Source organism: Eublepharis macularius, chromosome 9, assembly GCF_028583425.1.
Source record: "Eublepharis macularius isolate TG4126 chromosome 9, MPM_Emac_v1.0, whole genome shotgun sequence".
Lineage (NCBI taxonomy): Eukaryota > Metazoa > Chordata > Lepidosauria > Squamata > Eublepharidae > Eublepharis > Eublepharis macularius.
The window spans coordinates 108,384,127-108,408,984 of NC_072798.1; positions in this window are offsets into that span (position 1 = coordinate 108,384,127).

Sequence of the window (24,858 nt, forward strand, 5' to 3'; positions counted from 1 at the left end):
TAGTATTTGTTATCATTACTAGGGGTGTGCAAGGAAAAAACTTTCGGCTAAAGCAGAAAGCCGAAAGCAGAAAGAAGAATCTCTTTCGAATAAGCCGAAAGCCGAAACAAGAATCTCTTTCGGCTTTCGGCTTTCTTTCGGCTTTCTTTCGGCTTTCTTTCAGCTTTTTCTATGGGAAAATGCCTCCGTCTTCCAGGACGCCTGGAGGAGGCATTTTACCACCGAATAAGCCCAAAATTGGTGGGGACCTTCCTCTAACCCTTCTCTAACAACCACCCAAGTTTCAGACAGATTGGACTTTGGGGGGCCATGTTATGGCCCCCCAAAGCAGGTCCCCCCATCCTCCCATAAGAAAGCGAAGGAGCAGCATATTGTTAGCATGCTGCTGCTAATCTTTCTTCATTATTTCCTATGGGGAAAAAATGAAGAGGCAGGCTTCCTTTGCCAGGGGTGGCATTTTGCATGCAAAATGCCCCCTTACCCTCAGGGGCCCTTCTCCCACCCTTCCTCCCACCCCCCACCAAGGCTCAGCCTGCTCCCACTTGGGGGGGCCATTTCATGGCCTCCCCAAGTAGGTGCTCTAATCTCTCTACCACTGACAGCTGGGGGAGGCTTGTCTTGCCAGGGGTGGCATTTTGCATGCAAAATGCCCCCCAGCCCTCAGGGGCCCTTCTCCCACCCCTCCTCCCACCCCCCACCAAGGCTCAGCCTGCTCCCACTTGGGGGGGCCATTTCATGGCCTCCCCAAGTAGGTCCCCTCAGCCCCCAAAGTCCACCCCTCACAGCCCCACACAAACCCAATTCCCCCCCAGCTGCCACACACAGACCCAAATCCCCCCAGTAGCCCCTCACAGACCCAAATCAACCCCCACCTGCCCCACACCCACCATAACCCCAGGAACAGGCTGGCCTGCCCTCCCCTTTTGGGAACCCCTAAACTCTCTTTCCCAGGGCAATTCCGCACAGACCAGGGGTGCCACAATGGTGGCAGTGCCAAATCGTCCCTGGGAAAGAGCACCTGCCCTGGCACACAGACAACCACCCCCCTGACCCCCCCACCACCTGCAGAGAAGGCTGGCCAGCCTGCCCCATTGTTCCCTATGCTGGGAACCAACCTCCCATCAAAGAAGGGAACACACACACAATGATTAAGTTTAAAAAACCTTTATTTTATAATTTTCAAATTACAAGTGGTCAACAAATCACAACATATTACACTTACATATTACACTTACATATTACAATTACAGCACAACACAACACAATTAACTACACATCAGAGAATCTTAAAAACAATTTTTCTTTTGAAATGGACAAACTCTAAAATTTTGAACATTTCCACAGGTTACATAGTAAGCGGGCACAACAGGGCATGGAAACAGAAGCCCACACTAGACAAGATGATCATAATAACTACCAGCCTAATACAACTCTCCCTCCATAACATGACTTAATGGGGGGGGAACCACTGCAACAAAATCCCCCCCAACCCTCTGGGGCCCTTCTCCCACCCTTCCTCCCACCCCCCACCAAGGCTCAGCCTGCTCCCACTTGGGGGGGCCATTTCATGGCCTCCCCAAGTAGGTGCTCCCATCTCTACCTCTGACAGCTGGGGGAGGCTTGTCTTGCCAGGGGTGGCATTTTGCATGCCAAATGCCACCCTTACCCTCAGGGGCCCTTCTCCCACCCTTCCTACCACCCCCCACCACATGCATTCCTTGACAATCAAGAAATCTGGAGTTAAATATAATGTGCATGTAAGTCCCTCAAAGACAGAAGCAATATGGAGGTAATGACCCATTTGATTTCCACAACCTCAGACACAATTAGGGATCCGTTTCCCCTTGGTGGGGGATCCCCCACTCTCACCTATCACCCCCTGTCACTGCTTACCTGGCTGGAAGGGGGAAAGTCAGGGAATGAGCCTTCAAGGTACGCAGCTCCTGGGGCTGCTGCCGTGATGTCACTGATGTCATCTGGCTGCCCTGAGAGTATTCCTGTGCTTTGCAGTGGGCTGATTTGGGCCCTACAGGCCAAAGCAGGATCCCTTGTGGCCCAAATCTGCCTGCTGTGAATTGTGCGTGCTCCCCAGCCTTGTGTGATGATCACATCACTTCCTAAAACAGACATCATCATGCCAGAGCATTGCCATGAAATGATCATGCGTGTGTGAACAGACCCTAAGTATCCTGTAGGCTTCAGTGATGGTATAGTCTGTCAGTAATGTTTTCACACACATTATAGAGAGAGAGAGAGACAGAGAAGGGGGGGAGGCACTGAACCTAGATTATTTCTTCTATTTTACTGTCCCCTTCCAAAGCCAGGGTGGCATTGGCACAATGCCCCCCTCCCCCCAGCCAGAGCCTTAGTAACAGTATGCATTGACAGGCCCATGCATCATAGTCCTTTTTGAGACCCAGCCAAGTTGTGTGCCTTTTGGAGAAAAATGTTCAAGTTGCTGGTGGGGGTATGAACAATTTTTAGATATCCACTGTAGTGCAATGGCTAGAGTGTTGGTCTAGAATCTGGCAGACTCTGATTCTGTGCCTTGTAGGCTTGATGGATGTTCTTGGCTCAGCCTAAGTAAACAATTGTGTTGTGTTTTCCAGAGGCAGTCTAGGTGATTTTGGGGCCCTGGACAAATGTTCTGGACGGGGCCCCAGAACCAGTGCCGCCCCACCACTGGCTCCTTGCCAAGGCCAAGCAATTTGGTCACCTAGGCCCCAGATAGAGTGGGCTGGAGTGCGTTGTTTCCTTCCTCCCCCCCCTCCACCCCCTCCTACAACTAAGAAGGCCTTCGGTGGATGTAGTCACTCCCAATGTGAGGCATGGAGCAGCTGTCTATTGTTAGCCTGGTTGTGATGAGGGTGAAACAAATCAAGGGAGAACAGCAATGTGTAAACCACTCTAGGTTCCCATGGGGGAGAAAACCGGGGCATAAGATAAACCTTTAATTTGGTGGGGAGGGGGTATATACATTTTATGTGTATGTGTCTGTATGTTTTATGTATTCAAATCACTTATGTTGTACTTTAGAATTATATTGAGCTCCAAAATATCCCAAAAACCTTGTCCATGTATTGCAAACCGAAGTCAATCTACCACATCTAGGGTATTCTTCTTTTCCCTACTGCCTTCAATTTTTCCTAGCATTATTGTCTTTTCTAGTGAACCTTGTCTTCTCATGATGTGACATAAGCACTATCATCAATTGATATCTTCAAGGGAGAAAGCAGGCCTGATTTGGTCTGGATGCCACTTACATGTCTTTTTCGGAGTCCATGGTACATGTAAATTGAAACTTTCTTCCCACTTCGCAGTGTGAATGCTTTTTCCTCCTATGAGCTTTGTCTAAATTTTACTGTACTGATACTGCTCATTTGGCCAAAAGGCCTGCCCTTGAGCAATGCCACATTAAATACTTCATAATAAAAATATGTTTTTAAAACCATTTAAAAGTGTCTTTAAGTGCCATACGCTGATTTAAAAAACGTAAGCTAAATGTTTGGGTACACAACCAGATATGTGAATGACTGAAATGCAGCCCAATCCCACTGCTACTTAAAATCCATTTTTGATGGAGGTCTGGATTGTCTTACATTGGTGTCATTGAGCTTGGAATCAGGAACCTGGAAGTGTTCCATGGGGGCTACAACTTTCATGCCAAGGCTAAGAGGGTGGGAACGGGATCTCTCTGGGGTGGCAAACTCTGGCCTTGGAAGTTACTGGCAATTTGGGGGTGGGACTTGTGGAAAGGGAAATCTGAGTAGGGATCTCCCCCAGAATCCATGGTCCACATTTGCCCTCTAAAGAGATTGCCCTTGGAAGCAGCCAGTTTCTCTAGGGAACTACTCTCTCTAACCTGAACTCCAAGCCCAACCAGGAGTTTGGCAGCCTTAGGAAAATTTCAGAAAAAGATGGCAAAGGAGGGCCAGCAACTGATAGAGGCATGGAAGCCCACACCAGGACAGTAGCAGGGGCCTACTTGGGCACAAAGGACGACCAGTGCTCTCATCCCCCATAGTCCACTCCTTACAGCCCCACACAAACCCAGTTCCCCCACCCCAGCTGCCACACACAGACCCAAATCCTCCACTCAGCCCCTCTCAGAACCAAAACCACCCTCAGCTGCCCCACACCCAGTACCCCAGGAACAGGCTGGCCAGCCTGCCCCATTGTTCCCTATGCTGGGAACCAACCTCCCATCAAAGAAGGGAACACAGACACACAATGATTAAGTTTAAAAAAAACTTTATTTTATCATTTTCAAATTACAAGTGGTCAACAAATCACACAACATATTACACTTATTGTCCCTCACAGCACAACACAACACAATTAACTACACATCAGAGAATCTTAAAAACAATTTTTATTTTGAAATGGACAATCTGTAAAGTTTTGAACATTTCCACAGGGTACATAGTGAGCGGGCACAACAGGGCATGGAAACAGAAGCCCACACTAGACAAGATGATCATAATAACTACCAGCCTAATACAACTCTCCCTCCATAAAACAACTTAATGGGGGGCAACCACTGCAACAGGGTCCAGCAGAACCTATGTCATTTCCTGTGGCTGTGCTTTCAGTTCAGACACAAAAAGCTGAAATGGGCACTTCCAAGGCACTGGACAATGGTATTTCTGGAGCAGTTCTGCAGAGGTCTCCCCCCACCCCCACACCAGCCTCAGAATTTACCTGGGAACATCTGCGAGAGATCATCATTGGCCGGTGCCCATCCACCACTCTTCCCGCATCCCCCAACCATGCAAACCCAACATTAACATCAACAATTTTTTTTTGGTTTTTTTTTTTTTAAACGTGAACATTCAATCAGCTTTTAAAAAACATAATCACAACATTTTTGGGGTTTTTTTTTCTTTTTTTTACATGAACAGCACATCAACTTTTAAAAAACAGTACAACAATTCTTCAAATTTTTTTTTACAAAGATTTCAGCTGATAAACACCTAAGCAATCCCTATCTAACCTGTTTCTCCCTCCAGTAGCAATCCATGTTTCTGGTGCATTATTTTTCATAATAAATTTGGTCCCACAGGGTCTGTCTCAGTGATGGGAGATGTTTTGAATACCCTGGGGGGGGGGGCTTTCAAATTGCTGGGTGTTTTCCCTTTGCCACTGGTTCCTAACCACCCTCCCTCTACTGGCCGGTTTTAACTGTATATACAGGGTTTTATACAGGGGAGAGCGCGATTCCAAAGGATTGGACTCACAGAGGATGCAGGCCACAAGTTGGGCTCACCTCAGTCACTCTGGAAGTCCAGTCCTGAGAAATCGAAGAGGCGAGAGTTGACCTTCAGGAAGGTCAACTGCTCGACTCTCCATGGGAGAAGGCGAGTGCGATGTGGGCCGACAATGTCGCCCGCATGTGAAAAGACGCGCTCGCTCTCCACGCTCGTCGGAGGGCATGAGAGCAGCCGCTGCGCCTCGAGGGAGAGGTCCGGCCAGACCGACTCCTTCCTGGCCCAGTAGCTGAGCGGATCGGTGGAGAGCGACTCGCAGGGCTCCGCGAGGTAGTCCCTGACCATCGCCTCCGCCGGATCCTCTCTCACGGTCCTCACGACCCCAGAGGGGACGAGGGCCCACCGGAGCATCTCCATCTCCATCGGCACTCCGGTGGTGGCCGCGGGGGGTCCTGCGCAGAGGGGGCGTCAGAGGGACCCGCACGGCAGGGCCCCTCTTGCGTCCCCCCTGTCGACAGGCATCCCCTCTTGGCCTGCCTGCACCTCACCCAAGAGCAGAGCCCGTCTCTGGCTTGGGTGAGGTTCCCGTCCCGCTCGGCGAAAGTTCCCTTTATGCGCGGGTCACACACGGTCGCCAACATGTATGACTGTTCCTTAGTGAGAGGAGTTAGCCTGGCAGCTATGCCCTGCTGCAGCCTTCTCACTAATGCGCGCACCGCTGGAACAAGGTCAGCACGGGGCGCAACCCGGTCTGCAAAGGTGGCCAGATTCCTCTGGAGCGTGTGCACCAGGGTAATGACCAGACCGAGGGTCGCCGTGTCTGACGAGACCGCCACAGTGAAGTCCTTGAAGGGCTTCAGGACCTCCACTGTCTGGGTGATGGTGAGCCAATCCTCCCGGCTGAACTCACCCACCTGACTCGCACCGCGGTTCTCGGAGAGCCACGCGTGGAGTGCGGCCTGCTGCTCCACCAAGTGCTCAAGCATGGCGCAGGTGGAGTTCCAGCGAGTGCTAACGTCAGTGATCAGAGCGTGCTCTGGCACACCTGTCCTGACCTGTGTCTGGCGCAGTTTGTGCGTGGCCTTCACGCTGCGCGAGAAGTGACCCGTGAGCCTCCGACATTTCTGGATAAGTAACTGGAGTTCACGGGTCCGGGTATCCACGGGTTCCTTCGAGGAGCCCAACCCCAGCGCATCTCTCACCACTAGGTGAAGCTTGTGAGCGGCACAGTAGACGCTCTCTCGGCTCACTAGATGCGCCGCTGCCCTCATGTTCTTGCCACCGTCCGTCACCATGCATCCCACGGTGGCGGGTCCCTGGCCTATCCACTCGTCCAACTGTCTTCGCAAGGTGGCAGCGATGTTCTCCGCCGTGTGGGACACGTCGAGCACCTCGGCGTGAAGCAAGGCCTTGCAGTAGCCGGCCTGGCGGTCTCCCATCCTTCCCTGTCTAGCTGTGCTAGACACCTCCCCCCGGCCCCCACCCAGAACCGACTCGGGTTCCCACCAGTGAGCAGTAAGCGAGAGGTACGCTTGCTGCACACTTGGGCAGGTCCAGATGTCCGATGTGAAGTGCACAGTTCTCCCGGCAACCAGGGACAGCTGTGCCTTCACATGATCCCTGGCAGCCCTGTAAAACGAGGGCACCACCGATCTGCTCAACGACGTGCGAGCAGGGACGGCGTACCAGGGAAAGCAATCTCGGAGCAGCCCTGAGAAGCCGAAGTCTTCAACTACGGAATACGGTTGTCCATCCACTGCTATCATATTGACGATGTGGCGCGTGATGCGCCTGCTCGCCCTCCGGATCCCCTCTCTGGGCACACTAGCACCCTGCATACCAAGCATCTCCGGGAGAGAGGCTTGGCGTCCCTTTCCTGCAGGTACCCTTAGGGGGAGAGCACCAGAGGAGCCTGCCTCCTTCTGGCTAGCTGGCGGCCATGCGGCGCCACTCGAACCCTCCTCCCGAAGAAGCACCGCCTGGTGGTGCCTCTTCATATGGTACCTCATCCCAGACGTGGAGAGATGCCGCACATCTTTGCCACGGCTGACGCGCTGCCTACAATGCAGGCACAGGGCTGCTCGGGGATCCTCCGCTGTCTGGAAGTGCTTCCAGATTTCGGAGGAAAAGGGCATCCCACGCTTCCAAGGAGAAGCGCTTTCTGGATCACCCTGAGGCACCTCCTGTGAGGTGCTCTGGCCGGACACACCGTGTCCCACTCTCGGCCGGGCAGGTGGGGATGGACGAGGCTGAAGGGGCAGAGATGTGGGCTCTTCCACCACAGTCTCTGCCTCTTCCTCCCGCATCCTCTCCTCCTGCACAGCCATGAGAGGCCTGCTGCTGGCCTCAGAGGAAACTGGGGTGGACCGCCCCAGGGGGGGTCTCATGGGCAGTTCCTCCAACATCCTCTGGGTTCCTGGGGTGAGCGGGAGCGCAGGGAAAGTCATGTGCTCCGCGCCCATCCCAGGAGACACCACATGCTGCCCCTCCTCCAGCAGCTGGCTCGCAACCACTGGAGGAGGAGGAGCCTCAGCAGAAGGCCCCTGCCCAGTGCCAGCACCTGCCTCACGCCTCCGGGTTGGGGGTGGCCCTCCAGCAGCTGCCTCAGGAAAGAGAGTCTTGCGAACCCTCTTCCTGTCACCAGAAGCCAGGCTGGTGAATGGCAGCAGCGCAGGGGAGGGCCTCCTCCGCTCAGATGGGGGGGCTGCTGCAGCAGTCCCACTCCCCCTCCCCTCCTCCCATCTAGATTTCTCCCTAGCCTTTCCCCCGGGGCCCCTCTCTGCTTTCCTCTCTGACATACTTTCCCCTCCCGAAATCTACCCTAACTAATCAGAAAAGATTTGGAAAACAAAGGTCAACTTTGTTTTCAAGACCTAACTAACCTGCTCTAAATCTGTGCCTCTAGTGGCTCTGTGACTTGGAGATGAACAATCAAGTGCCTTTTTAAGCAACCCTATTTATGTCAGGGAACCTGAGCCTGCCAATCAGCTGAATTCCTCTGGAATTGAGCTGGCCCTAAACCCCAATAACAGAGGTGACTAAGCCTTAAACACTCACACACTAGTATGCCCGGGCCGGCCTGGCACCACCACGGGTGCCAGAGATGGGCAGTGGAACCCTAGTTATGGGGGCACTAATGGGAAGCCTATTGACAGCTATTACAAATTTTTTTATATATATATATATATAGAATTCAAACCTAACACTCACTCACTAATGCTTTCCCTGCTGAGTCCCTATTTAGTTTTTTAAAAAAAACTAGGCTTGGTTTCCCTAATAATTATGTTGAGGGCAATTATCCACTGATCACCTACCAACTGGCCTACCTACCTAAGAGACACTATTTAGCGGGACCAATGTATCTGTGGTATGTCGGTGTGGGGTGTGGATGTGGTGTTTTGAAGATGAGCCTCCCCCCTCCCAAGCTAGCAAGAACCCACCCCCAAGCCCACCCAAATATGAACCCGGACTCGCTCACACTAACACCAGTCCTGCAGTCCAGCGATGTTCAGGCGGTCTTGCAGCTGGTCCTCCTCTCCTCCGCGATGCTGTCAAGAAAATTGGAAATGTTAACAGAGTCAACACCACACGCCGCACACGCAACCCCCAAAATTCAAGGCCCCGTTGCACAAGCCAAGTCAGCCCCCCCCCGAAAGGCTAGGGCCAACCAGCAGCAAAACAAAACACATCCACCCAGCAGAGCTTCTGGCCTGTGCAGGCCAAAAGCTGGCACACTCATTTTTTAGTCCTGTGAAACAGTAGTTCAAGCCCACCCGATTCGGTTTCGTTTTCTCAGCCATGCCGGACGCTCCTCTCGGCTGGTCCGGGAGGAAACGACCGGGCACCCTGACCAAGCGGCTGATCCGCAAGGATTAGCCCCCAGGACTCCCAGGGAGGGAGCCAGGGTCCGGGACGCGGCGGGAAGAACTCCCCGAAATCAATGCGGGGGGGGGGAATTGCCCGTTTGTCCCTATGGAGGCCGGCAGATGTGCGCGGCGCCTCGAGTGCCGCCGGGCAACGAGAAACGGCAAGTAAAAGAAACAGGCGGAAGCCTGTAAACAAGCTAATCCCTTCTGTTCTACAAGCGTTTGTGAAGGAGAGGTTGATCTGAAGAAGACTCGCTCTTCCCCTTCGTTGAGTTCCAGAATTTTGTTGGCGCCCCCCCCCCCAAATGGCAGCAAAGAAGCAAAGTCCCGCTCTCGGTAAGTCAATCTCGGCTACCTTGCAGAAGGGGGAGTCGCTCGAAGAGTTGGTGCGCAGGGCGGTGGTGGAAGCTATAAAACCCTTTGTTGACAAGCTGAACGAAACTGATCAAAGGGTGGGCTTAATTGAAAGCGAGGTGAAAACCATTAAGGCAGCAGCGGGGGGGGCAGAAAAGTCTGCTCTGGAAAGTGCGTCACTTGTGAAGGCTACAAAAAAGGAGCTGAAGTTGGTGGAGAACCAGCTGATCGGGCTACAGGTGGAACGAACGCAGACAATTTTGCGTCTCCAAAACGTGAAAGAGGAGGAAAATGAGGATCTGTGGGATTTGGTCTCGGAACTACTGGCGACACCCGCGAGGACGACTAAAGAAGAGGTTAAAAGCGCCATTTTGGAGGTCCGTCGGGCTTCTTCAAAATATGCAACAAAGCGACAGTTGCCTCGTGAGATCATTATTGACTTTTCATCTAAAAAGATTCGGGACACCATCCTATATAACTCATACAATGCGGATTTGGACTTTATGGGTTTGAAAGTCAAGATTTTGAAGGACGTTCCATTTCTAGTCCGGAAACGGCGTTTTAAATATAAAAAGTTTGCAGCTCTTCTGAGGGACCATGGAATAAAGTACAAATGGTTATTCCCAGAAGGAATATGGTTCAGATATAAAGATCAGGCCTATAAGATATTATCAGAAGATCAACTAAAGGATTTTGAGAATAAAAACCCAGAACTCTGCTGCACCAAGAACGAAGAAAAGGAGGAGCCGGAGGGGGGGGAGGAGGAGGAGAGCATCGCAACAGCAGTTGCACAGAGAGAATTGCGTCCGGGACCTAGAAGGGGGAGGAAAGTTTAATCAGAATTTGAAATGTTTATTCTCTGTATGATTAACCACTCCATCATTATTCTATGGAGCTATTTTTGTATTATGACAGTATGAAGGGAAACATTGAAGTGTAGTGTTTAGTGTTTGTAGTTCATTCCCCCCCCCTTTTCTTTTTCCACCTCCCTTTGTCCCTTCCCTCTCCCCTTTCCTTGTGATAGTCTGGTGTAGTGTTTTGTAGTTATGAAAAATAAAAAAATTTATTTAAAAAAAAAAGTAGTTCAAGCCCACCCCACACTCAAACTTGACAAATGAAACATGAAAGAAAGCAGGCACTGCAATCAATGCTGGCCCCCCCTAACCCCCAAACAATGTCCTCTTGCCCAACCAGAAAATGCCCCCCTAGCCCAAGCCATAAAGACCGAGCCAAAGCATATGCTCGCAGGTAGGCACAGCAGCAGACATAAGCTCAAAAAACAAATTTTACAACCCTACCAGTCCACCACTACAGATGTCCAGCAATGTTGATCCTCCACGCAGAGATCTGCAGGCCGATGTCCACCAAGTGCAGTCCAGTCCAGAAGAGGCCCACCAACAATAAACAACCTGATTGTGAAGCAAAACAGTGAGTGCCAGGCCAGCAAACGGGAAGGGTTACCAAAGCCAAAGCAGCAGACCTGTGTGTGGGCCGCAGGCTGGCACAGTTGTTCAGGACGGAGCCTGTTTGGAATCCTTGCAAGCAGGAGACCAGACACAGGAAAAAAGCCCACACTAGGGGTGTGCAAGGAAAAAACTTTCGGCTTTCTTGTTTCGGGATTACCCGAAACAAGATTCTCTACCGTCATTAGCCGAAAGCCGAAACAAGAATCTCTTTCGGGATTCGGGATTCGGCATTATTTCGGCATTCTTTCGGGATTCTTTCGGGTTTTTTTGCTGGGAAAATGCCTCCGTCTTTCAGGACGCCTGGAGGAGGCATTTTCCCACCAAATAAGCCCAAAATTGGTGGGGACCTTCCTCTAACCCTTCTCTAACAACTACCCAAGTTTCAGACAGATTGGACTTTGGGGGCCATGTTATGGCGCCCCAAAGCAGGTCCCCCCATCCTCCCATAAGAAAGCAAAGGAGCAGCATATTGTTAGCATGCTGCTGCTGATCTCTCTTCATTATTTCCTATGGGGAAAAAATGAAGAGGCAGGCTTCCTTTGCCAGGGGTGGCATTTTGCATGCAAAATGCCCCCCAGCCCTCAGGGGCCCTTCTACCACCCCTCCTCCCACCCCCCACCAAGGCTCAGCCTGCTCCCACTTGGGGGGGCCATTTCATGGCCTCCCCAAGTAGGTGCTCTAATCTCTACCACTGACAGCTGGGGGAGGCTTGTGTTGCCAGGGGTGGCATTTTGCATGCAAAATGCCCCCCAACCCTCTGGGGCCCTTCTCCCACCCCTCCTCCCACCCCCCACCAAGGCTCAGCCTGCTCCCACTTGGGGGGGCCATTTCATGGCCTCACCAAGTAGGTGCTCTCAGCCCCTAAAGTCCACCCCTCACAGCCCCACACAAACCCAGTTCCCCCACCCCAGCTGCCACACACAGACCCAAATCCCCCCAGTAGCCCCTCACAGACCCAAATCCACCCCCACCTGCCCCACACCCACCATAACCCCAGGAACAGGCTGGCCTGCCCTCCCCTTTTGGGAACCCCTAAACTCTCTTTCCCAGGGCAGTTCTGCACAGACAAGGGGTGCCACAATGGTGGCAGTGCCAAATCGTCCCTGGGAAAGAGCACCTGCCCTGGCACACAGACAACCACCCCCCTGACCCCCCCACCACCCGCAGAGAAGGCTGGCCAGCCTGCCCCATTGTTCCCTATGCTGGGAACCAACCTCCCATCAAAGAAGGGAACACAGACACACAATCATTAAGTTTAAAAAACCTTTATTTTCTCATTTTCAAATTACAAGTGGTCAACAAATCACAACATATTACACTTATTGTCCCTCATAGCACAACACAACACAATTAACTACACATCAGAGAATCTTAAACACAATTTTTTTTTTGAAATGGACAAACAGTAAAGTTTTGAACATTACAACAGGTCACATAGTGAGCGGGCACAACAGGGCATGGAAACAGAAGATGATCATAATAACTACCAGCCTAATACAACTCTCCCTCCATAACATGACTTAATGGGGGGGAACCACAGCAACAAAATCCCCCCCCAACCCTCTGGGGCCCTTCTCCCACCCTTCCTCCCATCCCCCCACCAAGGCTCAGCCTGCTCCCACTTGGGGGGGCCATTTCATGGCCTCCCCAAGTGGGTGCTCTGCTCTCATCTCTACCACTGACAGCTGGGAGAGGCTTGTCTTGCCAGGGGTGGCATTTTGCATGCCAAATGCCACCCTCACCCTCAGGTGCCCTTCTCCCACCCTTCCCCCCACCCCCCACCACATGCATTCCTTGACAATCAAGAAATCTGGAGTTAAATATAATGTGCATGTAAGTCCCTCAAAGACAGAAGCAATATGGAGGTAATGACCCATTTGATTTCCACAACCTCAGACACAATTAGGGATCCGTTTCCCCTTGGTGGGGGATCCCCCACTCTCACCTATCACCCCGAAGGGGGAAAGTCAGTGAATGAGCCTTCAAGGTACACTCCAGGGGCTGCTGCCGTGATGTCACTGATGTCATCTGGCTGCCCTGAGAGTATGCCTGTGCTTTGCAGTGGGCTGATTTGGGCCCTACAGGCCAAAGCAGGATCCCTTGTGGCCCAAATCTGCCTGCTGTGAATTGTGCGTGCTCCCCAGCCTTGTGTGATGATCACATCACCTCCTAGAACAGACATCATCATGCCAGAGCATTGCCATTAAATGATCATGCGTGTGTGAACAGACCCTAAGTATCCTGTAGGCTTCAGTGATGGTATAGTAATGTTTTCACTCACATTAGAGAGAGAGAGAGAGACAGAGAAGGGGGGGAGGCACTGAAGCTAGATTATTTCTTCTATTTTACTGTCCCCTTCCAAAGCCAGGGTGGCATTGGCACAATGCCCCCCTCCCCCCGGCCAGAGCCTTAGTACCAGTATGCATTGACAGGCCCATGCATCATAGTCCTTTTTGAGACCCTGCCAAGTTGTGCCTTTTGGAGAAAAATGTTCAAGTTGCTGGTGGGGGTATGAACAATTTTTAGATATCCACTGTAGTGCAATGGCTAGAGAGTTGGTCTAGAATCTGGCAGACTCTGATTCTGTGCCTTGTAGGCTTGATGGATGTTCTTGGCTCAGCCTAAGTAAACAATTGTGTTGTGTTTTCCAGAGGCAGTCTACGTGATTTTGGGGCCCTGGACAAATGTTCTGGACGGGGCCCCAGAACCAGTGCCGCCCCACCACTGGCTCCTTGCCAAGGCCAAGCAATTTGGTCACCTAGGCCCCAGATAGAGTGGGCAGGAGTGCGTTGTTTCCTTCCTCCCCCCCCCCTCCACCCCCTCCAACAACTAAGAAGGCCATCGGTGGAGTCACTCCAATGTGAGGCATGGAGCAGCTGTCTATTGTTAGCCTGGTTGTGATGAGGGTGAAACAAATCAAGGGAGAACAGCAATGTGTAAACCACTCTAGGTTCCCATGGGGGAGAAAACCGGGGCATAAGATAAACCTTTAATTTGGTGGGGAGGGGGTATATACATTTTATGTGTATGTGTCTGTATGTTTTATGCATTCAAATCACTTGTGGTGTACTTTAGAATTATATTGAGCTCAACTTCCGGTTTGGGATTCATGGAGGTCTAACGCAGCTCCATTTGTGGAGCTGACCGGATTGCCGTTTTAACCGGCCGGAGGGGTGAAAATAACCCGCGGCCGACTGCTCTCAGGCGGGGAGCAGGCAAAGAACGCTCAAGACCCTAGGGTGAGTTAGATCTCGGACGAGGGGGGGCTCTACACAAGGAGTCTCCCCCCCGATCCTTGAGGTCCCACCTTGCGACGGGTCGGCTATAATCTCTGCGGCAATTTTGGGGCCAATTCGGCTGGCATAAGACCTACATACCCAAGCCTCGATCGGGGAGGGAAGTCGAGAGGAGAATTTAAGATCGAAACAGCGATTACAACCCGAGAAAGCTGGAGAGAAGGTAAAGATCGCTATCTCTTGAAACGGGACAGATTGACAAAAACAGAGAGGAAAGAAAGTAGACTTTTAAACTGCAACAGACTAGCGAAAAGGAGGTGAAGACTCGGCAGGAGTTGTATTTTAAAAGAGACTAAGTTTAAAGAAGTTATTATAAAAATCGGACTATTGTTTTGAATACCTGTGGTTTTGGAGCTGTGGGAAAAAGACACCATCGCGAGACCTGCTGTGGGAAGACGGGAGACAGGAAGTGCGTAACAACAATAGAGTGGCTGGAGGGAAGCGGCCCTTGCCAAAGGACAGGAAGTGGGGAATCGCCATCTTTGAAAGTGGAAGGGTCGTGGCTTCAGCGGAAGAGGAAGTAGGCCATCTTGGACTATAATAACATAGAGAAACCATAGAGAAAAGACGCCCGACATTTTGGATATAAAAAATTAATTTTGGCAAAGATTGGGACATTTAAAAAAAAAAAGGAAAACGTTTAATTATACGCCACGGAGCTGAGGAAGAGAGCAGATTCGTGGGAGCGAGCTAAAGCAAGCCCCACGATGTCGAAAAAAGAGTGGCAATCGGCAATAGAAAACTTGGACAAAAAACTTATAGACATGATGAAAGAACTTAAGGACACGAAATTGGAGCTTATTAAAGAGGTCAAGGAAGTTACACAGACAGTAAAGTCGGAGCTGTCAGAAGTGAAAAAAGGTGTGGAAACGATTAGCAGTGAATTACAAGGAACGCAGCAGAGAGTTAAAACAGTAGAAGACGCGATGGAGAATTTAATAGACACGCAACAAACAGAGATGAGGCTGGTGAAGGGGAGGATGTCAGTTGCAGAAACTAAACACATGGAGAAGCAGCTTCGTTTTCGTGGTCTGCCAGAAGTGGAAGGGAAGTCAGCGCAAGAACAGATGACTGAGGTGTTGGCTGATTACCTGGGGAAGGAGGAGGAGGAAATTGTGGCTATCCTAGATGTGGCGTATCGTGTGAACTCGAGAATTGCAACCCAGAGGAAACTACCAAGGGATGTGATTGTGCAGTTTACAACTAGAAATATGAAAGAGAGGATTGTGACCAAACAATTTCAAGATCCATTGGAGATTGATGGCAAGACGATTATTATAATGAAGGAACTGCCCAGATCAGTGTTATTGGACAGGAAAAAATATAGAGTGCTAATTCAGACTTTGAAGGACATGAATATCAGATACAGATGGGAGTTACCGGAAGGAGTGTCCTTTGAGTTTGGAGGGGCAAAAAAACGCATCAGATCTGAGCGGGAGATGGAGAGATTTATCAAGGACAATGAAAAAGACTTACCAACAAAACCATGAATATGGAGTGTAAAGTATTATCTTGGAATGTAAATGGACTAAACTCACCGAATAAGAGAAAAAATATTTTTCATTGGCTACTAAAACAAAAATGTGATATTGTTTGTTTGCAGGAGACCCACATTAGAAAACAGGATGTAAAATATTTAAAATCTGGAAAATTGGGCAAAGAATTTGTAGCGGCTTCCAACAAGAAAAAAAGAGGAGTGGTGTTGTATATAAAAGAGGAGCTGCAGCCAAAATTTGTTATGAGAGATGTGGAAGCTAGATTTGTAGCAGTGGAATGTAATTGGAATTTAAAGAGAGTGTTGGTAGTCGGACTTTATGCACCTAACGGTGCAAAGGAAAGCTTCTTTGAGGACTTAAGGAAGCACCTAGACGATCTTGTATATGACCAGATAATTCTTGCTGGAGATTTCAATGGAGTGACAGATTTGGAATTAGACAAAAAGACTACAAAAGCACAAAAGAAAAGAGGACTATTGCCAAAGCTTTTTTTTGAGTTGATTCAACAAGAAACTCTCGAAGACGTATGGAGGAGAGAATATCCTAAAACCAAACAGTTTACTTTTTATTCTGCAAGGCATCTTACATTATCAAGAATTGATATGATCTGGGCCTCAAAGGACTTAGCGCTATGGACTAAGGAGGTAGAAATAATGCCGATGGTAGGCTCAGATCACAACCCAATTATGTGGAAATTTGGAAAAAGGAGAAAAAGGAAAGCCTGGAGAATAAATGAGGACCTGTTACAGGAAAGTGAGAATATGGAAACACTGAGAAGAGAGACTAAGTTTTTTATACAATACAACGTGAATAAAGAAGTACCAACCAGTAAAGTTTGGGACGCGTACAAGGCGGTTGTAAGGGGCATACTAATGGACTTAAATGGTAGAGCAAGGAAAAAGAAAGAGGAGAAAAGACAAGAGATTGAGGAGAAAATAAAGGCCAAAGAAGTACAGTTAAAAAAGAGACCAGGGAAAAAGAAAATACATCAGGAAATCAAAATTCTTCAAGAACAGTTAACAGCAATGAGTAACAAAGAATTGGAGTGGAACCTTAAAAGACTGAATCAAAAAGCTTTTGAGGGTGCTAATAAACCTGGGAAATATTTGGCATGGCAATTAAAGAAGAAAAGGGAAAAGAAAATAATAAATAAAATTTGTGAAGAAAACAAAACGTATTTGGAGCAGACTACCATTAGCAGAGCCTTTTATAAATTTTACGCTAAGCTGTATAATAAAAAAGAAGTAAACAAAGAATCAATAGCATCATATTTGGAGAAAACCAAACTTCCAGAGATCTCGGAAGCTTGGAGAAATAAGTTGAACAGTGAAGTAACTGATGAGGAAATAAATATGGCAATACAATCCGCAAATTTAGGAAAGGCGCCAGGGCCAGATGGACTTACGGCTAAATTTTATAAGACAATGGCCAATGAACTGGCACCATTCCTAAAAGAGGTGATGAACGGAGTCTTTAGGGATCAAAGAATTCCAGACACTTGGAGCGAAGCGAATATATCATTGATCCCAAAAGAGGGCCAAGATCTGACTAGCGTGAAAAATTATAGGCCTATATCACTACTCAATAATGACTATAAAATTTTTGCGAAGATATTGGCGGAGAGACTGAAGGGGTGGCTCTCGGAAGTCATAGAGGAGGAACAAGCAGGCTTTTTGCCAGACAGACAAATAAGAGACAATTTAAGGACAGTGATCAATGCTATTGAATACTACGACAAGCGTTGTGATAAAGAGGTTGGTTTCTTCTTTGTAGACGCTGAAAAAGCGTTTGACAATTTAAACTGGGACTTTATGTTTGCCACTATGGAAAAGCTACAACTGGGAGAAAGATTCGTCAGAGCAATCAAGGAAATCTATAGAGACCAGACTGCAGCAATTGTAGTGAATGATGAATTGACCAAAAAATTGATGATTAGTAAAGGAACAAGACAAGGTTGCCCGTTATCTCCATTGTTGTTCATTTTAGTATTGGAGATTCTGATGATACAAATTCGACAAGATGAGGAAATACGAGGAATAAAAATAAAGGACTATTCATATAAGGTCAGAGCATTTGCAGACGACATAATGTTAATTGCAGAAGACCCACTGGAGAACATGCCAAAAGTGATAGACAAGATCAAGGAGTTTGGAGATTTGGCAGGTTTCTTCATTAACAAAAAGAAGTCAAAGATATTATGCAAAAACATGACTAAGCAGAAACAACAATTGTTAATGGAAACAACGGATTGTGAAGTAACTAGTAAGGTGAAATACTTGGGAGTTGAGCTGACTGCAAAAAATATAGATTTGTTCAAGAATAATTATGAAAAATTATGGACTCAGATAGAGAGAGACTTGATCAAATGGAATAGATTGAACCTGTCATGGTTGGGCAGGATTGCAGCAGTTAAGATGAATGTGTTACCAAGAGTAATGTTTTTGTTACAGACAATACCAATCATCAGAGACTCTAAACAATTTGAAAAATGGCAGAGGAAAATATCAGATTTTGTTTGGGCAGGCAAGAAGCCTCGAGTGAAAGTAAAAGTTTTACAAGATGCAAAGGAGAGAGGCGGAATGCAACTGCCCAATCTGAGACTTTACCATGATGCAATCTGCCTAGTTTGGCTAAAAGAGTGGATGACATTAAAGAATAAGAAACTATTAGCCCTAGAGGGATATAAAAAAATTTTTGGATGGCACGCATACCTATGGCATGACAAAGTAAAGGTCAACTCGATGTTCCTGCATCATTTTGTAAGGAGAAGTCTATTTACAATCTGGAAGAAGTATAGAAATTACCTACAAGAAGGAACCCCCTTGTGGGTGGTTCCATATGAGGTGATAGATCCGAGAGCTGTGGATAATGAACAACAATGTTTAACGTACAAAGAAATAACTAAGATTGAAGTATCTAAACTTAGAATAAAGACGCAAGAGGAACTATCACCTAACTATGATTGGTTTCAGTATAGACAGGTTAGAGACTTATACAACTCAGACTTTGCAAAAGGGGGCATACGAACAGAGAACTCGGAACTAGAGCAGACCCTTCTTAAAGAAGACAAGAAAAGAATATCCAAGGTATACCAAGTATTGCTGAAATGGTATACTGAGGATGAGATAGTTAAAACACAGATGGTGAAATGGGCTATAAATTTCAATAAAGAAATAACAATGGAGGCATGGGAATACTTGTGGAAAACTACAATGAAGACAACGATATGTATTAATATTAAAGAGAACATTTTCAAAATGATCTATCGTTGGTACATGACACCAAAGAAGATTGCGCTAGGGAATTTGAATACTTCTAATAAATGCTGGAAATGTAAGAAACATGAGGGCTCCCTCTATCATATGTGGTGGTCGTGTGAGGTAGCTAGGCAGTTCTGGGGGGAAATAATAAGAGAAATGAGTGAAATTTTACAGTTTCAAATAAATAAGAACCCAGAACTCCTGCTGCTAAACTTGGGAATGGAGGGAATTCCAGCCCATCATAGGACGTTGATCTTTTATATGACTGCAGCAGCTAGACTTTTGTATGCGCAGAAATGGAAAGTACAAGAAGTGCCAACTATTGAAGATTGGATTTATAAATTGCTGTATATGGCTGAAATGGACAAGATGACAAGAAAACTGAGAGATCTGGACTCAGGGCAGTTTAACACAGACTGGGAGAAGCTGAAACAATATCTGGAGAAGAAATGGGAGGTGGGAGGAAAACTGTGGCAGTTTGAGAACTACTGAAGTATAATAAAAGTATAAAAGAGAGGGGTGACTTTACCGGGGGAGGAAGAGAAATGTGAATTTATAAGCAGTTAGATTAATTGATTGAGATATATATAGATATGTATAGGTTAACGGATAGAGAATAATTAATGATAAGGTTTAAACATGAGGATTGAGTAACTAACAATATTTTCTTTCTTTGACAAGATTTATATGCACCAAACTGAATGTATAGAAGAGTTAAATTGATTGAGTATCTGAGGAGTTATATAGAATTACCATAAAAAGTTGAAATGAGTAATATATAGAGAATAAATCAAATTGTTTGATTTAAATGTGGGAAATTTTTATGGTTTATGATATATAGGTTTATATAGAATTATTCAAAACTGGAAAATGGGATAAATTGTTTATCTAAAGACGTATAGTTTGGGTGTATAATAATTAAAGGAGTTAATGATGTACTGCTTAATATAATGGAGAATGTATATCTGTTTTAGACAGAGGAATTTAATAGAAGTAAGGGAAAAGGGACAGAGGGTGGGAAAGCTGTTGGAAGTCAACAAAAGGGGGGGAAAGGGAGGGGGTTAGAAACGAAAAATTAGGGGAAAATTGATTGTAATGTAAAAATAAAAATGTTCTAACCCAATAAAAAATTTTTCAAAAAAAAAAAAAAGAATTATATTGAGCTCCACAGTATCCCAAAAACCTTGTCCATGTATTGCAAACCGAAGTCAATCTACCACATCTAGGGTATTCTTCTTTTCCCTACTGCCTTCAATTTTTCTTAGCATTATTGTCTTTTCTAGTGAACCTTGTCTTCTCATGATGTGACATAAGCACTATCATCAATTGATATCTTCAAGGGAGAAAGCAGGCCTGATTTGGTCTGGATCCCACTTACATGTCTTTTTCGGAGTCCATGGTACATGTAAATTGAAACTTTCTTCCCACTTCACAGTGTGAATGCTTTTTCCTCCTATGAGCTTTGTCTAAATTTTACTGTACTGATACTGCTCATTTGGCCAAAAGGCCTGCCCTTGATCAATGCCACATTAAATACTTCATAATAAAAAAATGTTTTTAGAACCATTTAAAAGTGTCCTTAAGTGCCATACGCTGATTTAAAAAAACATAAGCTAAATGTTTGGGAACACAACCAGATATGTGAATGACTGAAATGCAGCCCAATCCCACTGCTACTTAAAATCCATTTTTGATGGAGGTCTGGATTGTCTTACATTGGTGTCATTGGGCTTGGAATCAGGAACCTGGAAGCGTTCCATGGGGGCTACAACTTTCATGCCAAGGCTAAGAGGGTGGGAACGGGATCTCTCTGGGGTGGCAAACTCTGGCCTTGGAAGTTACTGGCAATTTGGGGGTGGGACTTGTGGAAAGGAAAATCTGAGTAGGGATCTCCCCCAGAATCCATGGTCCGCATTTGCCCTCTAAAGAGATTGCCCTTGGAAGCAGCCAGTTTCTCTGTAGGGAACTACTCTCTCTAACCTGAACTCAAGCCCAACCAGGAGTTTGGCAGCCCTAGGAAAATTTCAGAAAAAGATGGCAAAGGAGGGCCAGCAACTGATAGAGGCATGGAAGCCCACACCAGGACAGTAGCAGGGGCCTACTTGGGCACAAGGGACAACCAGTGCTCTCATCCCCCATAGTCCACTCCTTACAGCCCCACACAAACCCAGTTCCCCCACCCCAGCTGCCACACACAGACCCAAATCCTCCACTCAGCCCGTCTCAGAACCAAAACCACCCTCAGCTGCCCCACACCCAGTACCCCAGGAACAGGCTGGCCAGCCTGCCCCATTGTTCCCTATGCTGGGAACCAACCTCCCATCAAAGAAGGGAACACAGACACACAATCATTAAGTTTAAAAAACCTTTATTTTCTCATTTTCAAATTACAAGTGGTCAACAAATCACAACATATTACACTTATTGTCCCTCATAGCACAACACAACACAATTAACTACACATCAGAGAATCTTAAACACAATTTTTCTTTTGAAATGGACAAACAGTAAAGTTTTGAACATTACAGCAGGTTACATAGTGAGCGGGCACAACAGGGCATGGAAACAGAAGATGATCATAACTACCAGCCTAATACAACTCTCCCTCCATAACATGACTAAATGGGGGGGGAACCACTGCAACAGGGTCCAGCAGAACCTATGTCATTTCCTGTGGCTGTGCTTTCAGTTCAGACACACAAAGCTGAACTGGGCACTTCCAAGGCACTGGACAATGGTATTTCTGGAGCAGTTCTGCAGAGGTCTCCCCCCACCCCCACACCAGCCTCAGAATTTACCTGGGAACATCTGTGAGAGATCATCATTGGCCGGTGCCCATCCACCACTCTACCCGCATCCCCCAACCATGCAAACCCAACATTAACATCAAATTTTTTTTTTTTAAACATGAACATTCAATCAACTTTTAAAAAACATAATCACAACATTTTTTTTTGGTTTTTTTTCCTTTTTTTTACATGAACGGAACATCAACTTTTAAAAAACATAATCACAACATTTTTTTGGGTTTTTTTTTTTTCATGAACATTCAATCAACTTTTAAAAAACATAATCACAACATTTTTTTTTGGTTTTTTTTCCTTTTTTTTACATGAACGGAACATCAACTTTCAAAAAACAGTACAACAATTCTTCTACAATTTTTTTTTACAAGGAGTTCATCTGATAAAAACACCTAAGCAATCCCTATCTAACCTGTTTCTCCCTCCAGTAGCAATCCATGTTTCTGGGGCATTATTTCTCATAATAAATTTGGTCCCACAGGGTATGTCTCAGTGATGGGAGATGTTTTGAATACCCTGGGGGGGGGGGCTTTCAAATTGCTGGGTGTTTTCCCTTTGCCACTGGTTCCTAACCACCCTCCCTCTACTGGCCGGTTTTAACTGTATATACAGGGTTTTATACAGGGGAGAGCGCGATTCCAAAGGATTGGACTCATAGAGGATGCAGGCCACAAGTTGGGCTCACCTCAGTCACTCTGGAAGTCCAGTCCTGAGAAATCGAAGAGGCGAGAGTTGACCTTCAGGAAGGTCAACTGCTCGACTCTCCATGGGAGAAGGCGAGTGCGATGTGGGCCGACAATGTCGCCCGCATGTGAAAAGACGCGCTCGCTCTCCACGCTCGTCGGAGGGCATGAGAGCAGCCGCTGCGCCTCGAGGGAGAGGTCCGGCCAGACCGACTCCTTCCTGGCCCAGTAGCTGAGCGGATCGGTGGAGAGCGACTCGCAGGGCTCCGCGAGGTAGTCCCTGACCATCGCCTCCGCCGGATCCTCTCTCACGGTCCTCACGACCCCAGAGGGGACGAGGGCCCACCGGAGCATCTCCATCTCCATCGGCACTCCGGTGGTGGCCTCGGGGGGGGCCTGCGCAGAGGGGGCGTCAGAGGGACCCGCACGGCAGGGCCCCTCTTGCGTCCCCCCTGTCGACAGGCGTCCCCTCTTGGCCTGCCTGCGCCTCACCCAAGAGCAGAGCCCGTCTCTGGCTTGGGTGAGGTTCCCGTCCCGCTCGGCGAAAGTTCCCTTTATGCGCGGGTCACACATGGTCGCCAACATGTATGACTCTTCCTTAGTGAGAGGAGTTAGCCTGGCAGCTATGCCCTGCTGCAGCCTTCTCACTAATGCGCGCACCGCTGGTACAAGGTCAGCACGGGGCGCGACCCGGTCTGCAAGGGTGGCCAGATTCCTCTGGAGCGTGTGCACCAGGGGAATGACCAGACCGAGGGTCGCCGTGTCTGACGAGACCGCCACAGTGAAGTCCTTGAAGGGCTTCAGGACCTCCACTGTCTGGGTGATGGTGAGCCAATCCTCCCGGTTGAACTCACCCACCTGACTCGCACCGCGGTGCTCGGAGAGCCACGCGTGGAGTGCGGCCTGCTGCTCCACCAAGCGCTCAAGCATGGCGCAGGTGGAGTTCCAGCGAGTGCTGACGTCAGTGATCAGAGCGTGCTCTGGCACACCTGTCCTGACCTGTGTCTGGCGCAGTTCGTGCGTGGCCTTCACGCTGCGCGAGAAGTGACCCGTGAGCCTCCGACATTTCTGGACAAGTAACTGGAGTTCACGGGTCCGGGTATCCACGGGTTCCTTCGAGGAGCCCAACCCCAGCGCATCTCTCACCACTAGGTGAAGCTTGTGAGCGGCACAGTAGACGCTCTCTCGGCTCACTAGATGCGCCGCTGCCCTCATGTTCTTGCCACCGTCCGTCACCATGCATCCCACGGTGGCGGGTCCCTGGCCTATCCACTCGTCCAACTGTCTCCTTAAGGTGGCAGCGATGTTCTCCGCCGTGTGGGACACGTCGAGCACCTCGGCGTGAAGCAAGGCCTTGCAGTAGCCGGCCTGGCGGTCTCGCATCCTTCCCTGTCTAGCTGTGCTAGGCACCTCCCCCCGGCCCCCACCCAGAACCGACTCGGGTTCCCACCAGTGAGCAGTAAGCGAGAGGTACGCTTGCTGCACACTTGGGCAGGTCCAGATGTCCGATGTGAAGTGCACAGTTCTCCCGGCAACCCGGGACAGCTGTGCCTTCACATGATCCCTGGCAGCCCTGTAAAACGAGGGCACCACCGATCTGCTCAACGACGTGCGAGCAGGGACGGCGTACCAGGGAAAGCAATCTTGGAGCAGCCCTGAGAAGCCGAAGTCTTCAACTACGGAATACGGTTGCCCATCCACTGCTATCATGTTGACGATGTGGCGCGTGATGCGCCTGCTCGCCCTCCGGATCCCCTCTCTGGGCACACTAGCGCCCTGCATACCAAGCATCTCCGGGAGAGAGGCTTGGCGTCCCTTTCCTGCAGGTACCCTTGGGGGGAGAGCACCAGAGGAGCCTGCCTCCTTCTGGCTAGCTGGCGGCCGTGCGGCGCCACTCGAACCCTCCTCCCGAAGAAGCACCGCCTGGTGGTGCCTCTTCATATGGTACCTCATCCCAGACGTGGAGAGATGCCACACATCTTTGCCATGGCTGACGCGCTGCCTACAATGCAGGCACAGGGCTGCTCGGGGATCCTCCGTTGTCTGGAAGTGCTTCCAGATTTCGGAGGAAAAGGGCATCCCACGCTTCCCAGGAGAAGCGCGTTCGGGACCACCCTGCGGCACCTCCTGTGAGGTGCTCTGGCCGGACACACCGTGTCCCACTCTCGGCCGGGCAGGTGGGGATGGACGAGGCTGAAGGGGCAGAGATGTGGGCTCTTCCACCACAGTCTCTGCCTCTTCCTCCCGCGTCCTCTCCTCCTGCACAGCCGCGAGAGGCCTGCTGCTGGCCTCAGAGGAAACTGGGGTGGACCGCCCCAGGGGGGGTCTCACGGGCAGTTCCTCCAACATCCTCCGGGTTCCTGGGGTGAGCGGGAGCGCAGGGAAAGTCATGTGCTCCGCGCCCATCCCAGGAGACACCACATGCT